At 39.5% G+C, this 17,573-nt stretch overlaps 1 long non-coding RNA gene and 1 pseudogene across 1 annotated transcript; one reads left to right on the top strand and one right to left on the bottom strand.

The window, feature by feature from the left end:
- The first annotated feature begins 225 nt into the window (after positions 1-225).
- LOC100716999 (small ribosomal subunit protein uS5-like) lies at positions 226-6,454 on the top strand (annotated as a pseudogene).
- An 876-nt stretch (positions 6,455-7,330) lies between these two features.
- Positions 7,331-17,215, bottom strand: LOC134478075 (uncharacterized). Its single transcript, XR_010050439.1, has 2 exons — positions 16,532-17,215; positions 7,331-7,482 (listed from the first exon to the last, which is right to left on the bottom strand). It is a non-coding gene; the product is annotated as an uncharacterized LOC134478075 (long non-coding RNA).
- Between the last annotated feature and the right edge of the window lie 358 nt (positions 17,216-17,573).

Here is a 17,573-nt window from a genome sequence, read left to right as displayed (position 1 = left end):
AAGAATAATTTGTCAGCCAAGAGCCCAATTCCAGAAATACTGACACATTCCAGAAAACCACCCAAGTTTTCATTATCTGATAAATGGATAAAGAAAACATGGTATGTATACAAGATGGAATACTGTTCATTATAAGAAAGAAGATAGCCTGTCATTTGTGACAACTGTGGAATTGAAGATTATTATGTCAAGGCAAATGAGGTGCCACAGGCAGACAAACGCCACATGATCACACTCCTGAATGGATTATTAGAAGTTGAGTATAAGAGTGACTACCAGAAGCTGAGGAGGGAGGAAGAGGAACTGATGGACAAAGGTAGATCAGTGGAGGCTGTTACAGCTTCTGCACAGCTGGATGACTGCAGATAACAAAAATGTACTGTGGATTTCAAAAAACTAGAAAAGATTTTGAAAACTTTCACCATAAAAAGTGTATTGAAGATATTGATACAGTTAACCAGATTTGAAGATTACACAGTGTCTACATACATCAAAGCATCAATATGGCGCACCATTAATGTGCATAATTTTTATGTCAACTTAAAAAAGAAAAACAATCATTTGTTCATATTTTTCAGAGCTTGTAAAAACAGATACCAGATTTCTAGCCTATAACATCCCTACAGTGAAGATGGACATGTTAGCTTGACGTCAGTGACCTTTGGACATTAAGCACCTTCTTATCCTAACCCACTTTATCCTCACAAATTATATCAGTTAGGATTGCTTGGGCTGCAAGAAACAGGATAGCATAAAAGACCAGTGGTTTAAACAAAATGAAGTTTTATTTGTCTCCCACATCATGAAATGTGGACGTAGTCCAAGTGTAGCATAACAGTCACAGTGGTGGCAGGCCAGTGGCACTCATCCTGCAAAGGCTGTTTGTGTCACTGGAGCACTAAAAGATTGGCCACTACTGGTCTGTGGTATCAGAGACCCATCTCTGTTCTACTTTATGGATTTGCCCTTCTGGTCCAAAATAACTGCTAAAGTTCCAGAAATATTGACACATTCCAGACAATAGCAGTAAGGAAGAGGAAATCCTCAATAAAGTTTTAAGTCTTTGGGAGAAAAAAAGAGAGCTAGAGAATCTGTTATATGCCTGACACTATGGTAAGCATGGGAAGTACAAAATGAATGTAAGGCTTGTCCTCAATTGGCTCATAGTCCAGTAAGTCATTCTGATGAGTAAATTAGACTTATCAGTGGGATGAATGGGTTCTCCAATGCTTGAGCAACACTGAATAAATGAATTAAATCAATTGACTCATCTTACAAATTGAGGACCAGACCTGTCCTACAAGTCCAGCCAACTCCCAAAACCCAACCTGAAGCAGCAAATCTTTCAGCAATGAGGAGCAAGGTGTATGTGTGCTCTTCTGCTTAAATCTTTTTCTAATAAGTTTATGGAAACACTCAGGGAATCATATATTCATATTTTAAACATCTCACAGTAAATTATGTATTTTCTACTTTTAGAAATAAAGTCCCATGGCATGTTCTCTTTGCTTCTCATATCTGTGTTGCAGAACTGGGAAGGATTATATAACAAAGACAAGTTGCTTGCACAAAGGAATCTTGCAAACGAATCCATTATTTCCAATGACCAACACATTCCCATCCCAACGTCTCTCAGTGCTGTCCTTATAAGCATATGCAACGGGGCAAAACTGTGGTGCTGAGCTCTAGAAGCTGCAGATGTTGGCTCAAGGACAAATATGATAGAGAAATCTATTTTTTTCCTTAGTTCACAGATTTTATGAAGGTTACTAGAACTTGTCTTAAGAAAACAAGTTTCCTACTCCTACATTTTCCATTTGAGAATAAATCATTAGTTGCACAGATAGCTTCATTACAAATTTAAAATCCGTGTTGAAGAACAGAGTTGTTTTTCCATCTCTCAGAGGGGGTGGTGGCCTGAACATCAGGACGGTGTTCTGTGTTCCCCACAGCCCTAATACCTCCCTTGATCTGGTACAACACCTCACATCCTACATGAGTGATCTTTTTAGATTAAGGTGCTGAAGCTATGTTGTTCTCTGGGAAAAGAAAGCAAAATTCCAGCTGGCTCATGTTGCTGAAGGCCAGCCTGATGTAAGTTACTCCTTGATGGGAGGAGATGGACAGGGAAATGGACAGTTTTTGATGTTGGCCCACCTGACCACTGTGGATTGGAGGGTGGCAAAGGACGGTGTGAAAAAAATAAGTTCATAACAATAAATTCCAGTGATGCCAAATTGTCCCAAGTTCCAGTACTTCTCATTGGAGAAAAAGGAATCTGGAGTGAAGCAGTGAATTAATCCACATAAAATCACCAAATCTTAATTATTTCAAAGTGGTGAAGTACATTTTTAAAAGCTATGATTCAGTGCACTCTTTTCATTTTTGTTCAACACCCTAATTAAAAAGCATCTTTGCCCTACCTATGAAGCCCAGTTGCCCATCATTTGAAGCATATTGGGGTGCTGGTGTGTGGTCACCCTACTTACACTGGAAAGTGTAATGCTTAGGATTCTGCTGAGGAAGAGATTCCTCCCACCCCCTGCTAACATTTCCTTTATCACTGGGCACCTCTATAAATTCAAAATACATTTTTAATGCAAGCTTTCTTAGTTCTTATCACACTGATCTTGTCGTTTTAAGTTTTCTACTGGAAATTCAGTTTCTTCAATAAAATCCCTTTTTTAGATCATCTTGGGAATAGCCTGAGATCTCTCATCAAAGACAGAGTCCAGAGCAGATATGGAAAGGAGAGAGGAGTCAATGATAGTTCTCAACCCTTATTCTTTAGTGACAAGCAGCTTGACCCCCCTGAAGAGGATATTTTGCTACATCTGAAGGGATTAATTTTGTCTGAAACAGAAGTCCATCACTATAGTGTGGTTTTCGTCGCAGAAATATCTAAGGGGGTGGCAAGGTAGGGACAGAGAGCTGTCCGAATACCACCATCTAATACTAACACTGTAAAGTCCACAAAACATGTAGCTCCCAGTTGGAATCAGTCCTCTCTTAGTTACTTTTTACTCATTATTGAGACAAACTACCTGATGCCCAAAGTTACTGAAGGAAATGTTTATTTCTTACAGGCTGGAGGGTTCAGTCCATACTCAGCTGGCTCCAAGCAGCAGGGTGGCAGGGCAAGGCTACCATTCATTGCCAAAACAGCAAGGCACCAACCGACAAGAGAGGGAGACACAACTTCTTCCTGCCTACATCTTATGCTGGCTCCATCTCTAGGCAGGTGTAGCATTCTCACCACCAATCCGAACGTTAGACAATGAACCAATCACAAATGGTAGATTTGTTAGAGTCCATAACTGCATGAGGCTTGGGGGCCTCTGACATAAACCATGACGTCTCAATTCCGATATATCACAAAAGCATCTCACATTTCCTGCTGTGCTTCTGTGACTCTCCCTAGCATATCCACACCTAACTCTGTGCCTTTTGACTAAAAGAAAAAACTATACAAAAGAAATTGTTCATTTTGAAATTTTGTTCTTCTGGAGACTTTTATAGGTAAATAGGTGCAACTCAAAAACCACATTCATAAATGAAATAAATCAGACCCATATGAGTAAACATCACATTGTTTCACTAGTGTGAGAAACTGAATGAGTAAATAAGATCCAAAAAGTATAATAGATATAGTAAATTGGAAGAAACTGTTCAAAAGAAAAGACAAACTGTAATGGGAGAAAGTAAGAAAGGGACAAATAAAAAACATATGTATATATGTATACACTAGATAGTTAAGATGGTTATATAGCTAGTTTCTCCTAGTTCATTGAAAGGAAAGGTTTATGCTGACATTGTTTATACAAGATATCGTGCCTGTTTCTTGTCCTCTGAATAACTACTATGGAGATAACAATATGCATTGTGTTAATTTATTGTAACTGTCCTATTAACCTGTTTTGAAACTCTGTTTCATTGTTATTTTTATCTTTTTTCTCTTTAAAATAAAAAGTAATAAAATAAAATAAAACTTTGTTCTTTTCAAACTGCCTAGCTCTGTAACTGCTTCATGCCTTTGTACTTACTTTCTTGGCTGCTGTAACCATGAGCTCATAACCAAACATGCAGGATGCTTCATTGTACCATTGTACCCAGCTTCATGAACTGATGATCATTAATCTAGCCTGGTAACTGATGATCTCACATTGCTAGCTAATCAGAACTGCCAGGCTGTTCTGTCTCACCTTTGTAAGTCCTTTATGACTCCTCTTTGTGCACCACGTAAAAATCCTAAACCAACAATGATCAGGGCCTGATGTTCTGGGAGTGATCTGGATCAGTGCTTATCACCTTAAATAAATCTGCCTCCAAATTGTGGACTTCATTTCAGTGTTTCTGATTGCCATTGCATAACAAGTCACTCCTTGCTTTTGTGTCTCATTTCTCATTTGTACAAAGAAAATTTTGGACTGAGGAACCTCTGCAGCTTGTCACAATCTGTCCCGCACTTGAATGAAGCCCATGGAATTACCTTGATTCTCCCCTAGTGGCCACACTTTGTCTCAGTGTCTTCAATCTTTCTAGCATCACTCTGCTCTAAACTCTCCATGAAGTGCATTCTGTCTTTATAAAATATCATATGCACAATGCCGAAAGAGAACTTCTTTGATGTGTATTCAGGATGGTTGAAGTAAAACCATTGGTGAAGACTATTGTCTGCAGAATGGACCTTCTAAATACCATCCACACAGAATTAATTCAGAGCTGAGGGGTGATTTTGCCCTTCATGGGACTTTGGACAACATCTGGAGATATTTTTGGTTATTACAACTTGGAGAACAGGATGTTGTCATCATGTGCTCAGCAGAAGCCTGAAGAGGTGTTAAACATCAAAGGCACGGGGTATCCAGGAATTATAAAGCCCCAAATGTCAAAAGACTGAGAGCTCCTGACCTAGATTCAAAGAATCCATGGTATGGTACCACTAGCTCCCAACAACAGTCTCATACGCATCTCTTCGGAGCTCCTCATTCAGGGGTCATCCTGGCAGCTTGAAATTAGTCATAATTAGAGTTTCTACTACAGATATTGACACATCCTACTAATCAAGGCAATTTTATATCTGAGGGGGCAATTTGTTGAATATTTACTAACACACTTTTACTCAGAATCAACACCTGAAATAAATAAAAACTCTGAAGTACTTTCAGCAAATAGCTGTGCTATAAGGAAAACAGAAGTGGTTTTACCTATTGGCAAGGAGTCTGACCTCGTAACTTCACCATGACAACAGTGACAACAAACAGCACAGTCTAAGGCACATCATAGACAAATATTTAAAGATTAACATCCTGGTTTTTCGTTATTCATGTCTATGAAGTTATATATGAACAATCTGTTGCTTATTGTTTTCCTTCCACATTTTATGAATAATAATTCCATGACCAGTGCTTGTTACTTGAACCCATTTTACCATTTTCTATGAGGGTATATGCTCATAGGAACACCTGCATACATCTTGCCTTCTTCCAAAGAACATTTGTGAGAACAATTAGGCAACAAACAACAGATCTGTTTATTAAATGTTTCAGAGAACACATGATGGAATAATACTTGAATACATCTAATTTTGAAAACTTGACATGCAAAATTAAGATCAACACACAGCATGTCTTCTTCTTTCAGAAAATACTAAGTGATGGATGACTCTGGAACAGCAAGAGAGCCTGTAGCCCCAGGAGGCCCAAGCATGGGAGGCCTTGGTGGATTCCACAGAGGTCTCAGCAGTGGCTCTTGAGGGCAAGGACCAGAGCTGTGCAGTGAGACTCATGGCAGGAAGGCTGAGGACAAGAAAAGGATTCCTGACACCAATGTGAGCTCTGGTCAAGGACGTGAAGATTAAGTCCCTGGAGTAAATTTATCTCTTCTTAGCCATCAAGGAATATGAGATGATTGACTTTTTCCTGGCACACCCTTCAAGGATAAAGTTCTAAAGATCATGCCCATTGAAAAGCAAACTAGTGCTGCCCAGAAAACTGGGTTCATGTCTTTGTCTCCATTGGGACTATAACAGTCAAGTTGGTCTGGGTGTAAAGTGTTTCAAAGAAGTAGCCATTCACAAGGCCATCATCCTGGCCAAGCTCCCCATTGTCTCCCTTCAGAGAAGGTACCAGGGGAACAAGATTGGCAGACTCACACCGCTTCTTGCAAGGTGACAGGTCACTGTGGCTCTGTGTTGGTACATCTGATGCCTGCTTCCAGAGGCACTGGGATCTATTGTCTCATCCCTGTGCCCAAGAAGCTGCTGCTGATGGCATACACCTCTGCCAGGGGCTGCACTGCTACTCTGGGCAGCTTTGCTAAGGCCACCTTTGATGCCATCTCCAAGGCCTAGAGCTACCTAACCTCTGACCCATACCAAGAACTCACTGGCCATCTTGTGAAAACCCACACCAGAGTCTCTGTCCAATGCTCCAGCAATAGCTGCAACATATAAGGGTTTTTACACGAGAAAAATAAAATGAATTAAATCTGAAAAGAAAATATACAACATGAGAAAAACCTGAGGAGCAGGCAAATCAGTGCTTCTGCATCTGGTCTGCTCAACTCGAGATGCAGGTGTGGGTGAGGCCTGAAAGTGTGTAAAGCTGGGTCTACTGCTTCCCCATGAGGAAAACTGGGCCTCTCCTCACCTTCCAGGGCTCTGCACAAAAGATGACTGCCCTACACAAACTCAAGCCACGCCTGAGGGAACCCTTTCCCAGTTGACTCTATATTATTGTCTTGATATTTGCCTCTGGTTGCTATGGCAAAATCTGGCATCATAATTTTCTGGAAAAATAGGAAATATTTGTGGGGGGAGGCTCAAGACTCTAGGCACATTTCGTTTCATTTATAAACACTCATAGTAAACTATTGACTCATTCAATCCCAAACAAACAAAACCAATTTTTAGTCCCCATTCAAAAACTTTTACTTTGTGGCAGAGGTAAGCACCTACAATGTTATTTGTTCTTTAGACAAAATCACAACAAAATGAACTATCCAGGGAATCCTAACCAGTTGGATACTGATGATCTTGTATCAAGACACATTCTGCCTTCAGTGTATTTGATTTCTGGATGTAAGCGTGCAAACCTTACACAGAAGAAGTTTTCCATTTGTCCCTGCTAATTGTTTTGTCCAGTCTCACTGAAGAGAATGCCAAGACTGCAGGCATTCAAACCCTGACACAGAGGCTCTGGAAAAGCCTTTCAGGGCATGCAGGCCTATGACGCACCTCAGACCCAGATGTTCCAGGGTGGCTGTTTGTTTTTGTCTATTGTGTTAGTCAGCTTTGCGTCACTGGAACAAAATATCTGACATACACAACTTAAAGGAGAGAAGGTTTATTTTGGCTCATGGTTTCAGAGGTCTCAGTCCACAGTGAGTTTGCTCCAAGGCACAAACATCATGGCAGAACTGTGTGGTGGAGAAAAGCTGTTCACTTCATGGCAGTCAGGACACAGAGGAAGTTGGAAAGAGCTAGAAAGAGAATAAGAAGCAGGTTATGTCCACAGTGACCTACTTCCTTCCACCAGACCCTATCTCCTAATAGCACATTCAGGAATGAACTTATCAATGAATTAACCCATCCGTGAAGGTAGTACCCTCAATACACAGGCCTTTATATTTAACCCATAACATTCAACTTTCTCTAGGACACCTATAACTGGAATACTGCTGCTGAAATCTCCAACTTTTTTTAAGCAGTGGTTGGTTGGTTGGTTGTTGTTATTGTTGTTTGACCACAAGCTGAATTCAAGACCTTGCACTTGTCAGGCAGGCCCTGTGTCACTGAGCTTCCTCCCCTGGCTAGGCATCTCCACGTTTAACCCCAGTCCACACTAATGGCTCAGTTCAGCACCCACTAATAGGGCCAGTCTGATGTGTGGGAAGAAGTATCACTAACCCTACAGAAAAATGTTTAGAGGGTGTGAAAGTTCTATCTTGACATGCTGGCTGGCATGGTAGGTGTGGGTAGGTGTCCACTACAGAGAAAGTTTGCTTTCAAAATATAGTAACAAATTGATATCTCAGAAATGCATTGCATTTGCTCTTCAAATGCCCATCTGGTTCCACGCACTTTTTTCATTCTGTGCTCTAAAGGTGTTCAACAAACCAGTTCTGTTCCATCAGGATCATTTCTCGTTGTCTTGCATCTATCACAGATACCTCCAAAATAATAATAAAAATATATTGCCACTTACAGAAATTCTTACTTTTTAAAATTCCTCTGGCAGAGAATATTTGTTTGGAGGAAATATTTAGCTAAGACAAATGAGAAAAAAAGTCAAGATCTTGAGAGTGCATACAAATAGTTCAAACACTGGTCATTGAACCAGTATTTAGAAAACAACAAAAAGCAATAGACAACAATAAGCACAACTACAGCTGAAGGCAATAACAAGAGGACCAAGTATTTTTCTAGTATTCACCATTTATTACAATCTCTTTATATCTATCAACTCACTTAATTCCTATACAATAATTAGCAATTACTGCGGTTTGGACATAACGTGACCTGCAAAAGTCTCATGTGTTCAGAGGCAGGACTTTTGGGAAGTGAATGGATCATGAAGAGCTTATCCTGACTGATGAATCAATCCGCTGAATCCATTGGCTTGGTCCACTGATGAATTCATAGCTGAACGGGCTATTAGGACTTGGAGTGAGTTGGAGGAAAATAGTTTACTAGAGGTGTGCCTTTGTCTTTGAATGTTATATTCTGTCCCCAGCCTGGTCTCCTCTCTGACTCTTCCTGTTCTCTCTGCTTCGTGGCTGTCATGATGTAAGCTTTCCTCCACCATGCCCTTCCATCATGATGCTTCTGTCACACTCAGGCCTAAAACTAATAGAACCAGCTTACCATGGACTGAAATCCATAAACGTTTTGTCCTTTTCATTATGTATGTCAGGTATTTTTACCCCAGCAATAGAAAAACTGATTAATATAATGTTACTCTATTTCACAGATGAAGATACAGAAGCCCCAAGCAGTTCAGTAACCTGACCAAGGTTACATGGCAAGTGAATGGTGGAGCCAGTGAGTGATCTCTGATCCAGACTCTATGCTTTGAGCCACTCTACTCAGCTCCTCCAGTGGCTGAACTGCTGTAGCAGTTCAGAAAGGACAGCAAATATAAGACTACAAGATATCATCAAAATAAGCAGTCACCCATATAAAATACATCGTGGTTTTGTGTACTGCAACAAAATGAAAATTACATCATGGCACACCACCCCAGTAAAATAGAGTCTGCTTTCAGAGGTACTATGCAGCCAATATGATAAAAGTGGGTTTAGAAAATGAGAAACAGAGTATCAAAGGGATAAGGTGGGGTGAGCCATGAATCTTTTCCATCATCTCCTTTTTGAAACCTTCAGTAATGCCTCATTAAAGTTTTTGTGGTTATGGATTCTTGGAAGGAGGTAATGGTAGGAAAAATGTATGAAAGTACCACTTGTAGATATGTGTGTTCTTGCATACCTGTAAATAGATGCAAAACACAGAGAATTTTGGCAGTTCAAATTTTTCTTACTCTACATTTAGCTACACAAAGAAAATATAGCTTTATTATTTTCTATAAATTGACCTTTCTCCCAAGTCTTTCATCTTAGTAAACATGGAAAATCATCCAATTCAATAATTCACACTGTCTCCTTGATATTTTAGTCTTGAAATCTTTCTCTCCACTTTCCAATTCCTCTCCAAGATGGTCCCTGGGGAAGAGGGATTTCATGGTGGAAGAAAGGGGAAGGGAAGGTCTTGATCCACAGGATTGAGATGTGCCCTTGTACCATCCTCCAACTTCTCTGGGTTTCCATCCTAGAAGGCCTGGCTGCTAAAGCCTGGTGGCTTGTTAACATCTACTGGATGTTTTTTAGGTAGAGTCAGAGCCCCACTGACTCAGATGCCCTTAGGTCCTTAGAGGAGTTGGGTATTTCTTGACTTCTGATTGTGCTCTCTAGTTAGTCTGTGTCCTGGACAGTCTCCATGGTGGCAATACCTTGGAAGCTCATCAGTCAGAAATACTTCTTCTATACTCTTGAGTATCATATTTGATTTCTCATCCCTTCTAGCCACTAACTAAGATTACTATATTAAAACTATATTAAATAAGTTACTTGTCATCCTGGATCTACTAGCAATCACCTGAGAGGCACACCTTTTGGCAGCTGCTATGCACAACAGACAGTAATCACTTGAAGAGGAATATAACATTATATGTATAATTATTGCATAATCATTCAATTAGTACTAATGAAATTAATAAAGATCATTATCACCGCTGAACATGCTGTATGTTCTAGTCCTTGTGGATACATTATAAATTTCCAGCTTAGTCCATGATATTATTTTATTTATTTTTTATTTCATAATCATAAGTGTAACTCTGCAATTCAGCTAGGCTTGGAGTGAAATAAAGAAAGTGTGGAACTCAAAGAATTAAGGTGCAAGTGCAAAGAATTATGGGGAGAAGTGGGGCTCTCTATTTATCAGAACAGTCTCTTGCTTAAAACACAAGAGTTGTCCACAGTCAGCAATGGTTTTACCAAACCTGGTCCCACAGTGTTCTGTGCCTCCTGTGATGTGATGTTCAAGCCTTGTTTCACCTTCCCAAAGACCCCTTGGTTACCACAAGCAATCAGGCTTGACAGTGCAGATGAAACACTGAGAGCAATTTGTTTTCTGTCCGGCATTTGCCATGGACAAGGTACCAGAACCTGCTTCAAGATGAAGTTCCCACCACCAAATCTCTCCCCAGAGATGGACTTCCTATCAGTGCCATTATGAAGCATAAATCCTGGAATACTTCTGTGAAAGCCTTATAGCCAATCTTTAGAACCGGTTCCTTTCTCTCCAGTGTACAGAAGCTTTCTGCTGCCTTTGGAAATTTATCTGCAGACACATCAAAGGGGCCCATCCCAAAGACTCTTGATTGGTGGTAATTTATGGTGGTGAAGAACATGAAGGAGTTGAATGCTGCAGATGGCAGGCAGCTCCAGGAGACAGGGGCATCTGCAAAGCCACCTGAAGATTTTAGACTGGAGTTCTGTGAAGGCAGAGACAATGTTTACCTTGTTTGTCAGTATATCTGCATGCATAATATACATGCAGTGAATAAATACGTATACTTTTATTTTTATTTTGAAAAGAATAAAACCAAATGAGAAAAAAAAAACAAAAAACAAAATGTGATCATTCAAAACAAAAGGATGGACAGAGCACATTATTTAAAACCACAATACAAGGTGTTCTACAATACTTACCGTGATATCTCTTGTTACCTTCAATAGAATTGCCCATATCATCAGGTACAATAAAATTGAACATAGAGTATGAAATAAAATCAATAAAAATAAAACATTGGAGACAAAAGGGCTTCAAAATAGGGTAATAGTCAAACCAAAATGGGTATCATAGTGAATCTTATTGTCTTGTTGCCTGTATTCTCAGACTTGATACTATCAAATATAACAGATTCAAATTAAATCAGTCAAGACAAGACAGCAATCGAACAAAACAAATTCAAATAAAATCAGTCAAAACAAAGCAGTGAAGGAAATACAGGGTTTCAGATTAAGTTAACAGGAAACTAAAAATGGTTACCATAGTATATCCTGCTATCTTTGGAATAGCTGTCTATGCCCTCAAGTCTAGTACAAGTAGACAAACTGGAACAGAATATAACCAAACTAAACAGAGCAATGAAAGCAATATAGGTTTCAAATCATGATACAAGATTAACAATGGCCACTGCCTTCCCTATTTAGACAATTCCTCCCTTTCACTTTTCCCACTAACTCCTCTAGTTTTTAGATTAGAGAGGCAGCCTGCTATTTACCTAAGTGGTTCTGAACCTTTTTACCCCTGATCTTGGTCTCAAATTGTATACATTTACCTACAAGAGCCTCAAAGTTTTCCTTCCTTATAGCTTAGTAGTTCTCCATTGTATAAAAGTGTTATGTCTTTCCAATCTGCAGCTGATGGGTGAGCTATCCCCACTTTTTTCTGGTTCTCTGTCACATAGAACATTATTTTCTCATCTTTGACTTTCAGTCCATAAACCCTCTTTAAGGTTAAATATATTTCTTATATAGAGCATGTTGATGGACCCTATCTCCTGATTCACTCTGCCTGTGTTTCTTTAGTGTATTGAGGCCACCCATGTTAGTGATTATGGGCAACCTTCTCTGCCTCATCTCTGCCATGCTATTTTTCTGCCATTGGTTGTCTACTTTTCCCCTTCATTCCACTATCTGCCCCATTCATTGAGACCCCTCTTTCACTGTCCTTGAAATCATGGTCTTTTTTTCTCTCTCTAGAATGTCCTTCAGTATTTTTTGTAGAATTGAATTGGATATGACTCATATATCTGAATATCATTCCCTTTTCCTATGCTTGGGAAGTTTTCTTTAATTATTTCTGTAAATAGCCTTTGTACTTCATTTGTGTTTACCCCTGCTTCTTCACTCACATTTTTATTCTTAAGTTATAGATCCTCTTGTCATCTTCTAGCCTTTGTATTGTTACTTCCTGGTTCCTTTTTGTTTGTAAGAGATCTTTCCTTTCATGTTCACATGTTGCAGACCTGTCTTCAATGTTTGATAGTCTATCTTTAGTTTCTTTCAAGCAATTTTGCCAGCTTTCAATAGAGTTTTTAATTTCTTGGTAATCTCTTTAAATCTGTTTCATGTATTTTAGATTTTTTATATATTCTTCATTGAAGGTTTCTCTCCTTTTTCTATGCTCTTCCATTCTTCCATGTGTGTCTTCTTGAGAGGTACTTAGCATTTCTTTTATTATTTTTCTTATATCTTCCTTTACTTCTACTAGTATTTCTTTTTTTTTTTTTTTTTTTTTTTTTTTGGTCTTTTTCCTTTTTATCAGTACTGGGGATCGAACTCATGACTGCCTGCTTGCAAGGCAGGCGCTTATGCCACTGAGCTAAACCTCCAGCCCCTCTACTAGTATTTCTGTTCTGAGTTCTTTTATAATGTCACAAAGATAATTCTTTATGTCAGATGCTGCTTTTTCAGGAACCACAGGTGTGCAACCCCTGATCTCTTCTGTGTTTACCTCTCCTGGGCCAGTACTGTTTGGGTTGAAGGCTGGAGACTTCCTTTTGTTTCTTCCTCTTGTTATGTTTCTGGTTTTTTCAAGTGGGTAACAGGGGCTCTCAGTACTTCCTGTATTAGCCACGGTTACTCTGAAGCATGTTGACTAGGGATTGCTGCCCTCCCCAGTCTGCTGATGACCACTGAAGTACAAACAGGGGTGCAGCAGGTTGGCCCCTCCCTCCTGTCTATTGATTCACCATCTTCCCAGTTTCCAATAATAAATATTTATCAAGTGCACATTAAAATCTAAAAAGGAGAGCAAAGCAAGTCATTTACATTGAGAAATTAAGATTGTCTAAGGAATAATATTCTGAATTTGGGATAATTTTTTTTATAATTAAGCTTATTGGTACAATTTAAATATGTATAATGATCGCACTTATTGTAGAGAATTCGCACTGTATGTGTATCTATATTATATCTTAGTTCCTTTTTCTCCCATTCCCTTCTCCTCTGTTCAACCCCTCCCCCCTACTTATTTAAAAAGTTTTCTTTACATTTTGTCCTTTTTTCATTTTTTTCTTTTCCCTTCTACCCCCCCCCATTCCCCATTCCCTTTGAAAAAATTGCTTCCAATTTCCCAATATCTATTATACATTTTGGTTCTTATTTACACTTTCAATTTCTCACATCAGAGAGTCAATGTGATATTTACACATATTTGTCTGATTTGTCACTTAAGAATATGGTCTCAAAGGCTGTCCACCTGACTTAAGTTTATCCTTCTTTAAGACTGAGTATTACTCCACTGTAAAAAAATGTGCCCACATCTTTTTTATTTATTTGAAAATTGATGGGCATTTAGGTTGTTTCCAAGGTTTAGCTATTGCAAACTGTGTTGGGCTATTATACACATGGGTGTGTATATATTATTGTATACATGATGCTTTTAATTCTTTTAAGAAGATACAAGAAGGGGAAGAGCTGTGTCAAATGGAACCACTAGTTCTAGATTTTTTGTTTTTGTTTTTGTTTTTTTATCGGTACCAGGGATCGAACTCACGACCGCCTGCTTGCAAGGCAGGTACTTATGCCACTGAGCTAAATCCCGAGTCCCCTAGTTCTAGTGTTTTGAGGAATCTCCACACTAATTTCTACAGATGTTGCACCAGTCTGCATTCCCACCAACAGTGGAGAAGAGCTCCTTTTTCCCAGCAGCCCCACCAGCATTTATTATTGGTTGATTTGTTTATAATGGCCATTTTTTGGCCATGTACTTTCTGGAGTGAGATAAAATTTAAGCATTGTTTTACTTTGCACCTCTCAAATGATCAGTGATGTTAAACATTTTTCTCATATATTTATTTGCCATTTGTACTTCTTCTGAGAAGTGTCTATTCATTTCAAATGCCCATTTTTGGATTGACTTTAAATTTGGGGGATCTGATTTTTTTTTCAATTCTTTATATTTTACTGGGGAAAATTTTGGTCTCTAGGGAACATTTGACAAAAATCTAGAGACATTTTTGATAAATCTGGGAAGGAGATGTTATTGGCATTCAATGAGTAGAAGTCAGAGATACCACTCAACGTCCTACAATCAGCTGCTATCATCAGTAATTTCAGGTATATAGCTTCCAATTTCTTGTATGTCCATGTCTCCTGGACTTGTTTTGCATGAATTGGAGATCTGAGACTGCTTTTTCTTCCTTTGTCTTGACATTTTCTATCTCAAAAAATTTGTATTTTGTTTTCTGGAATGATTCTTTTGAGTTTTGGAGGTAGGTAGCAATACCACTAGTATCGAGGCCTACCTAGGAAAAGTCTGTTCTTCAGGGATATCTCCTGTGTGAGATATCCCTCTTGGTTTGTGTCTATCCCAAGATCCTACTTTCCCAGTTAATTGAGAGTGGAATGTTGGTTTCGGTTTGGTTCATTCCCCAGTCTTTTGGTGTAAGGCTGTGGTGAGATTACACCCCAGAGCTTCCTGACATTGTTACATAAAGGAGAACAACTGATTACAACAGATATGACATCATAGCTACAGTAGTACACTTAGCAATAATGATAACATCAAGCACAATTTAGAAATTGGCAAACTGTGATGACTATTGATTTTGTACTTTAGACCACAGAAGCAAAGTTTACAGTTGTGTAACAACCAATTGTAAATTAGGCATTTGTATGCAAAGTATTTCCCCTTGTTAGAACAGTCTTACCCTGGGTTCATCCAGGCAAGCTGGTTGCCAAGTCTCAGGCACTTTCCATGCTGGATGCCTGTTCTGCGGTGTAGGGGAATGGGACAGGCACCTGGGTTTCTCAAGGTTCCCAGGGTAATGGAGAGGTGATGGGTGAGGTTTCTCCCCTCCTTCATAGCTCACCAAATCTATATATAATTTAATTTTTATAGTGACTATATTTAATAACTGACTTATTCAATTCCTGAAACCCTTAGAAACCCATCTGAGCCAATTCCACTACACCTCATTAGGGATAATGTGAATGGAAATAAATTTCACAAAGGGTAAAAGGGAGGAAAGAGTTCAAAGTACAAACAAAATACAATGCCCTGGGACTGACCATGCACTTATAAAGGATTGAAAGGCAACTGAAGTAGTGTCCTGGACTTTGAAGCACCTTGCAAGATAGGAGGATGGGAGCTTCACAGAAGAGGAAAACCATCAGGGTGGTTCTCTAATGGCTGATTCCTCTCCCTACATTTTAAAACATTTAAAATCCATCTTCTTCTCTACAACTTTTCCAAACAATAGTGAAAGCAAGGATTACTATTTACCATATGTGATAGTGCTAATTTAAAGTGTCAGCTTGACAGGGACAAGGGATATCCAAGGATATCCGAAACATTATCTATGATGTGCCTGTAAGGGTGCTTCTGGAAGAGATTAGCATTTGAATCACAGGACTGAATAAGGAAGACCCACCCTCACCCAATGTGACAGGCCCCACCCAGTGGGCTGAGGGCTCAGGTGCAACAAAAAGGCAGATGAAGCGTAAAATTTCTCTTACCTAGAGTTGGGACAACCATATTCTCCAGCCCTTGGAATTCAAAACTCCAGGCACTCAGGCCTTCAGCCTGAGACTGAGACATGTGCATTGGCTCCACTCATTCTCAGTCCCTTGGACTTGGACTGAACTACATCTTTGCCTACCTGGCTCTCTTGCAGATGACATATCAGGGCATTTCTCAGCATCCATAAACTCATGAGTCAATTCTGATAATAAATACTGTCTTCATGTATCGATCTTTTATGTTTCTGATTAATATGCCATACAAAACAAATCTTTTAATACTTTCCCTAACATAACAGGAGACATAAATAGGATTTGAGAGGGGAATATCTATATACTATTTTCTTAAGAATAAAAAAGGAGACGACTATTGGCAATAGTGTGCTATCACATTCTGGAGGTTTGATAAGTGAAGTCCAGTAAATATTAAATCACTTACCTTTTCTGAAGAAGAGAGGGGGATTATAGGACAAGTATTTTTTAGCTTCAAGAGTCTTCTGGTTCCCCAGCTATATCTGGCCCAGTAAAAGAAGGACTGCTTCTGTGCATGCTTGAGGAGTTTCTCTAGAATTCCTGGGTATTGTGGCTAAAGAAGAAAACAGGCTGAAAAGCTGCTAGTGCTGAACCACATGCATTTCCAGAAGTCAAGGTCTCCAGGCAAAGATCTGGATGGCAGATCTTCTACCTCAGCAAACTAGGGCTGCTGAGTGTGGAGAAGTCTACTAATCCCGGAGAAGCCCATGGGTCTCTTTTGACAATCATTCCATCTCTTCCAGTAACATCTACCATATGCCCACCTCATCCAACCTCCCCCCCTTTCAACAAATAGTGTATTTATATTCCACATTTTCATTCATTAAAATCCTCAGAAGGAAAATATACATTAAAAATGCTCAGAAGAACAGATAGCAAGACTATATACATGTAAGAATGGGATTTAGTGGAGATTAGAACAGGTAAGAGAAATACAGCTCTAAGACCCTGGAAACAGGAGCTCCCAAGTTGTCTGCTGGTTGTGCTTCTTACCTCAAGGCAAACTGAGGGAGTCATGCAGGTGTGCCCACCTGGAGCCTGCATCACTTCCTCCAGACCATGCCTTGGGAGCAGTGACCCTAAATCCCCCGTCCAAATGCTCAAACTGATTTCCAGAGACTTTGCCAGACCCATTGTTATAGTTTAAAAACTGATGGTCAACTTAACTCCCCAGAGGAATTAAATCACTGTGCTGCTGAGCGTAAATGTCCCAGCATAAGTAGAGACGTGGAGAAGGAGAAGCTATTGTGTTAAGGCGTTGAGGCATTGTGGGTTCTCCTATGAGTTGCTGTTTGAGCCACTGTTTCTTCTGGAGAAGCTCTGGTCCTCACATCGACCATTGCTTCCTGGCTCCCAAGAGAAAGATGTGTACTGCTTGGTCTCTAGGATGAACTCGTCATGCTGGCTTCCTGGCATGTACTCGACTGTGCTTATGGTTGGAGGAGCTC

The sequence above is a fragment of the Cavia porcellus genome, unplaced genomic scaffold (genome assembly GCF_034190915.1).
Source record: "Cavia porcellus strain 051 isolate PalLab524CR breed Dunkin Hartley unplaced genomic scaffold, mCavPor4.1 scaffold_11, whole genome shotgun sequence".
In the NCBI taxonomy this organism is placed as follows: Eukaryota; Metazoa; Chordata; class Mammalia; order Rodentia; family Caviidae; genus Cavia; species Cavia porcellus.
Note: the sequence above shows the minus strand (reverse complement) of the source record. Positions and strands in the feature narration are given on the sequence as shown.